Raw genomic sequence first — 7,041 nt, 5'->3', positions numbered from 1 at the left:
GATCAGGAGCTTACAATACAAGGCCATGAAATACCCCGAGTGGCCGAATACAAATATCTCGGGTTATGGGTAAACAACGGGCATATGTACACGGAAAAGCACGAACAGTCTCTCATAACAAAAGAGTGAAGAGATGCCGGGAAATATTCTACAGGAAATATATCGAGAAAATGAAGTTGAAATAACATGGGAACGAATTAAGAGTACAACAACTGTCCAGATACGCAAAGGATTAAGGCAAGGCTGTTTTCTATCACCGCTGCTGTTCATGCTTTATATGATAAGTATAGAAAGAAGGCTACAAGGAAGTAATCTAGGTTATGATCTGTCGTATACATTAGGCGGAAAGGTTGTTGAGCAACGACTACCGGGTTTAATGTATGCGGACGATATTGTACTGTTAGCAGATAGCCAGGAAGATTTGCAAACTTTGGTGAATGCCTGTGGAGACGAAGGAGACAGTCTAGGTTTCAGTTCTAGCGCAACTAAGTCAGGTGTGATTGTTTTCAACAGCACAACTGATCAGGAGCTTACAATACAAGGCCATGAAATACCCCGAGTGGCCGAATACAAATATCTCGGGTTATGGGTAAACAACGGGCATATGTACACGGAAAAGCAGGAACAGTCTCTCGTAACAAAAGGGCGAAGAGATGCCGGGATAATGAAACAGGGCATTGTGGGTGTACAACAGGTATGAAGTCCTCAGAGGTATTTGGAAACGAATAATGGTGCCGGTGCTTACTTTCGGGAATGCGGTTCTATGCTTAAGGGCTGAAGTTCAGTCGCGATTAGAATTAGGTCAGAGAACTGTCGGAAGATTAGCACTAGGTACCCACGGGAAAACCACAAACGAGGCAGTACAGGGGAATATGGGCTGGGCAACGTTCGGAGCACGAGAAGCTCAGAGTAAAGTACTATACGAAGAACGCCTGATGAAATTGGATGATAACCGGTGGGCAGCTAAAGTATTTAAATACCTGTACAGAAAGAGCGTTGACACACAGTGGCGGAAACAAACTAGAAAGCTTGCCAGTAAATTTGCCAGAGACGAGGAAGCAGAAAGAAAGAGCATTAAACGACAGGTTAAAAACGTCGAAGGTAAAAATTGGATAGATTCAATGGAAAAGAAGCATAGTGTAGAACTATATCGATGCTGGAAAAGGCAGATCAGGAAGGAAACCTTTTAGGATAACTCAAGAGGCAGTGCCCTCCTCTTTAAAGCTAGGTCAGGGTGTCTTAGAACGCGCAGCTACAGAAAAAAATTTAACAAAGAAGATGACACATGTGCTGTGTGCGGTAAATCTCTAGAAACAATAGAACACCTCATCCTAAAATGCGATGGTATCCATCCCGATGTCGATGCAGGCACAGTCACTCTTCCTGAGGCCTTAGGGTTTAGAGATAACAATAGTCATGTAAATACATCAGTGGTGGAAATTAGCAAAAAGCGATTGGAGGATTGGTGGTACAAAAGCAGAGAGGTGACATAAGTTTTGAAGTGTAGGAAGACGTTTTTTTAAAGAAAATGGCGAATTGTATTAATAACTTGCAGCAGAGTAAACAAAAATAAAGGACAAAAAAAACTGAGCACAGTGGCAAGAACCACTGCCCCGTATCAAAGGGGATGCTCCTACCTTCCATCCATCCAGGAAGTACCCGGCATTCCTTGCGCTTGCCCGCGCTTTTCGCGCGCGTCGTCGTCTGCTTTTCGACCGTTGCTGCAAGAGGTGAAGACTGCAGCCGCTGCCTTTCGAGATGGAGGTGACGCCTGAAGTTTATGCAGTGCTACCAGCCATGTTTGCACAGCCCAGCGCGGACACGCACGGTAAGAGGTCTTTGATACTTTTATTGTAGAAAACAGTCGCGGTTCACCATTTTCATTCTTCCTGAGAAGAGCTGTAACTGCACGACTTTGAGTTTATGATAAGATCGATGCACATTGCATGTTTTCGCGAGTAGTTTACACGTAGTCATTCAGCCCGCTACATCATTTGTATTAGAAAGTCGTACTACGGTTTCATTAAAATTGCTTTGTACATTTCAGCTCACGCAAGCAGCTGTAGTGAGGGCGACAAAAGAGAAGGGCTTCCCAGTTAAGGTAATTTTGGCGTGCTTTTTTAATCAGTAAAACAATATACGCAGTCAAGTTTGCAACTACTCTCTTGCTTTGCACGCGCAATATACGTGTATTGAATTTTTTACAGAAGCGGCTGGGGGAAGTGAAAGAAACAGTAATCGCGGTGATTATGCACACATTATTTCGCAGGAAAAGAAAAGGGTACAAAGCGTTTCCCAATTACCCTTGGGACCCGTCCTTGGAAGCCGATACGGCTCTTTTAGGAAAGGTTTCAAAATATGTATATCCTGGTGCAGCTTTTCCTTTATTTCGTTCCTTTTTGTTGTCTAGCTTGCATTGTTTTCTATGTTCTTGCGGTTGAGCCACGCTCTTTCCGTGCAGTGTTCGTACAAAGGTGTTCGTTCATTTCAGGTAAATGAAAATATACGCACAGACTTTATCAACTAATTTAATAAGTGTATATTAGAGCTCACAAAACTGTACAGATTGTACTGTAAGAAAAAAAACTGGGAGGTGCAATATCCCGGCCAGAAGCGACACATAGGCTATGACGGACACGTAGTGCAGGTCTTCGAATTAATTCCCTCTGTTTCCGCTTCTGCCTGTTTCAACGTCTCGTACATTTCACAGTTTTTCATGCATACATTTGTTATTTTCTTTCCATCTCAAGGTTGCGAGTGGACAAGCGGCGAAACAAGATTAATGTTGGATTATTACGAGCAGTATTTCCCTCAGATCGGACCTATGAAAAAATTCAAAAACAAAAAAGAAATGTTTTCTGGCATCCAAAAAAAGATTTCAGAACCGTTAGGCATAATTCGGACGGGAGAACAGTGCTGCACACAGTACAAAACCATTCTAAAAAGGAAAAGTGCGACCAGCCAGCAGAACTAAAAATCCCGAAGCTCTCCCTGCGACCTTCCTTTCTAGGATGAGCTCGCTAAAATTAGATGGCTTGATGATAACTTAGACCGTGAAGAAATTAGAGACCGCAGCGGAATTATCAACAAAAAAAAAATTAAACCAAACGACACTGAAAGCACCCAAGGCAGCAGCATCCAAGGCAGCAGCACTCAAGACAGCAGCACTCAAGAGGAACTGCCTAACACTGATAAAAATGATGCTTGCTCCCCAGCGGGCGCATCTACAGCCGAAGGAAGAGAAAAAAAGCTGCTGCACCAAGGACAAACAGTGCCAGGATGCTAGAGATGAAAGCATTTTTTGAGCAAATGGAAGCTTTAATGGAGAACATGGGGCAGAAAAGGACTGAGAGAAGCGGAAAAAAGGCGACAGCGGGAAGAGAAAAAAGCCTTCAAAGAAGAAGCGCGCAGGGAACGAGCCCGGCGCCATGAAAAAAAATGGCATTATTGAAACGCGTGCTTGGAGTTCAGGATGAAGACATGTAGTGAAGGCAAACAAATTTTTTTTGCAAAAAGCAATAGAGAGTGTTTCGATACATGATATAAAGGTTGCTGCCTTTGATCAAATTGAATATCGAACACGGATATGTACGAATGAAAATCTTTTAATGGGCGTCTAAAACGCTATTGCACGAAACAAATTGAAAAACTGCAATAACTGAACTTCTATACAAATAAGTCCACTTTTTTCTTGGTGTGTGGGCTAAATTAGGACATCTTGTTCTACGCATGCAGCGCATCACTTTCTGCCTCTCATCATTTCTTCGAAGACTTTCTCGCGCTTAAGTTCTATTAACTTTCGTAAGGCCGTTTCTTGAGAAGTTTCCTGTTCGCTGTCAGCATCCTCTGCTGCGCGCACCCACAGCACATCCGCGATCAAGTCTTCTGGCTCATCTGGCAGTATGTCTCCCGAGTCAATGCACAAGTTATGGAGGATGCAGCATACCGCAATGAATTTGTTCAGCCAGCTGACAGTGCGAAGCTCCAGATAAATTAGTTGCCCGAATCGTTTTTTGAGAATTCTGAAAGCGTTTTCAATTAGAACCCTGGTTGCGTAAAATTTGTGTTAAAATCCATGTGTTGCTTCGAGAAAGTCCCCCATAATCGCGAATGGTGTCAGCTTGTACTGACGTACCGGGTATGCTGCGTCCCCCAAAACATGATACTTGCCCGCTTGACATACTGCCGGCAGCTTTCTGACGAGCGAAGACTTTCTGAACACCCTCGAGTCATGGATCCTGCTTGAACAACCCACACAAGTGTCAACAAACCGACGCTTGTTGTCGCAGACCGCCTGCAGCGTCAGCGATAAGTGGTGGTGCCTATTGTATTAGATTGCTGCTACTTTGTTGCTGGGGCACTGAATTTCGACGTAAGACCCATCCAGACAGCCGACTACGCCGGAAACTCCAGAAACCTGCTGTGATGACCCCCATAATGCGCAGGTCCACACGGGACGGAGAGGCAAAGAGACACCGTATGGCTCAGTTTAAACAAACAGGTATATTCAATAATTACACATGATTAAGATTATACATCAGAGGCTGGGGCGTCCGAGCTTACGTGCCGACGACTTCATGGGGGCAATGGAGTGGCTCCGGAGTTGGGCTCGAGCGGTTGCTGGCAGAAGCTGCACGCCGTCGGGCTTCGGCGCTGAAGGCCCTCTTGGCGAACGATGTCGTCCTGAGCGTGTATGCAGTAGAATTTCAATAGTCGTCCGTTTCTTCGAGGATGGTTCACAAACCCTTCCTCTAGTGTCGTTCGGCTTGGAAGATGAACAGGAGGCGAGCTTGTAGATGATGACAGCAGAGCATAATTTTACAACATACATATACAGAGAGTTAAACTGGAAAAAGCAGAACTGAATTTACAAAAGAACAAACTTTGCACTACTTTACTCATCGACCGGGCAGGTTAGTGCCTAAGTAGCATCACATTACATGCTAAGCATGGAGCCCCAGCTCAGACTGGACTGCATCCGTTTACATGCGCTTTTAAGCACTTGATTAACAAAGGACTAAGGGCGGTCATTTTCAGTGGCCCGCCCAAAGCATCAATTCTCCAATCAAAAATAACATGCGAGATGGGGACAACCCCTTGGGTTGGGCTTAGCCTCGAACCCAGAGTCTTGTTAACAACACAAACTAAATAAACAAAAACGCTACAACTCTCTCTCAAGTGAGAGTATCCACAGGCTCTCCCTTCGGAGCTAATCCTTGCCCCATGCATGCATACCGCCACCCACCATCGGTCCGCGTCGCCCGTCAGCAAAAGAGGAGGGGGCGAAAGGGCCCACGATGCTGCCGGGCTACCGACGGCGGGACACAGCTAATAAGCATGAAGGGGTTCGTCTGTCGCTCCGGGAAACCAGATTAAGGGTCGCCCCTGTCTTCCCACATTCTTGGCGAGTCTTGCCTGTCCGCCATGACAGGTGTCCGTCACGGCCCTCCTGGGAATGCGCTTTTGTTCACGAGGCACGGCGGGAAGCTGTGGGTGCCTTCCCGGCGATAGCCCACGACAAAGGGGGGGGGGGGGGAGGGGGTCCGTGCGTCAAGCGACAATTTTCGTTCCCCGTATGTACTCGGGGGCTCTCGGTTTCCGCGTGTGCCGGCGTCCTGCTTTCTGCAAAGGTATGCAGCTGGAAAAGAGGGGCGGCCTTAAGCCCCAACTCGATGCACACACAAGGAATGTACCTCGTAGCACACAAGGAATGTCACACTGCGAAGGAAGACAGTAAATGACAAAAGTTTCGACTGAAACGAAACGCAAACAAAAATGCAAAAAGTGTTGCATGACTAGTCATGTAGCGCCTTTTATGCAATAGCACACATGAAATACCACACCAAAAGAATAACAGCTGCAGAGAACAACGCAACTTCTTATCATGGTTATGCCCCCTCCCCTCCCTCCCATTTTCTTTATTCTATAAAAAGGCCTTCGTGCCAGCGTTATTTAGTAATAACGAATTAATCCAGTTCATGCAGTACGTACAAATGACGTACTGTGTGTATATATATGTGTATGTGCGTGCCTGCGTGCGCGTGTATGTGTGTGTGCGCGCGTGCGTGTGCGTGTGACGGAAGCAAACCAACAGTCACCGAAACCAAGGTGCATAGCGGAATGTTTTTATAATTTTTTAACTTTGTGGTGCTGACCAATGAGAGAACAATACGTCAATTAATCTGTTGTAAAGGAAGGTACTTATAAAGCAGCAGAAATATAAAAAGAGGAAAAACCGGGAACCAAACAAAGCAAGCAGAAAACAACAGCATAATTTGAAAATATTGCCATCACTGACCTTCTCAAAGTCTTGCGACAGTTTGTTGAGGTCGGAGGGGAAAGTGTTATTACAGTTGGTCCCAACGTTAGTATGTAGTCCGCCATCCTAATCAGCATTGGGTGCACAGAGCTTTCTGCAACGTCAAAAAGTGTTGCTACTTCCCTCATTGATGTTTTGTTTGCTGCGTACCTGCGCAGTACCAAAAAGAAATGAAAAGAAAACAATAAAATGTACAAGACACCTCCTGTCCATCCCTGTCATTCAAGCGCTACAACTTGTAACCGTGAACCAGCAATTCAGCGAAATTCAGCGTTAATGCGGTATGAACGAATGTACGAAATATTCCCGTTACTTTAATTTCTCTCATCGTTGAATGTGCACTGGAAGCATGCAGAAATATTCACAAAGCAAACGGGAACAATTAACTCACCAAATGAAACACAGAATGTGCACTTCGCTTGACTTTGCTGGTACGCCGCCCTGGGTGTGTGATGGGCAGAAGGCGGAAGTGTCAATAACCGGCAGTTAGCCAGCAAACAGCCGATAGTGGCAATCTGAAGTGCCTCCGGAACTGTAATTTTGCATAATAACAAAACAGTTACACACCATCCTTCTTAAAAGGTGGCATGCAATTATTCATGCGGTATATGGCCTACCTCTTCGGGTGAATACTTATGCACCACGTCTTCAATGAATCCGGTAACTTTCGGGCGTTTCTCAGGAATGCTAAATATGTGTTGCAAAGCGGCCTTGCAGGCGAA

General features: G+C 45.4%; 1 long non-coding RNA gene across 1 annotated transcript in view; it reads left to right on the top strand.

The window, feature by feature from the left end:
• The first annotated feature begins 1,592 nt into the window (after positions 1-1,592).
• The window catches only part of LOC144105539 (uncharacterized), a 28,968-nt gene continuing 23,519 nt past the window's right edge, over positions 1,593-7,041 (top strand). Inside the window, exon 1 of the long non-coding RNA XR_013308820.1 lies at positions 1,593-1,828. This is a non-coding gene — a long non-coding RNA (uncharacterized LOC144105539). The remainder of the gene's footprint in view (positions 1,829-7,041) is intronic.

This window comes from Amblyomma americanum, chromosome 9, assembly GCF_052857255.1.
Source record: "Amblyomma americanum isolate KBUSLIRL-KWMA chromosome 9, ASM5285725v1, whole genome shotgun sequence".
Taxonomy (NCBI): domain Eukaryota; kingdom Metazoa; phylum Arthropoda; class Arachnida; order Ixodida; family Ixodidae; genus Amblyomma; species Amblyomma americanum.
The sequence above is the reverse complement of the archived record's forward strand: the minus strand, read 5'-3'. Positions and strand labels throughout refer to the sequence as shown.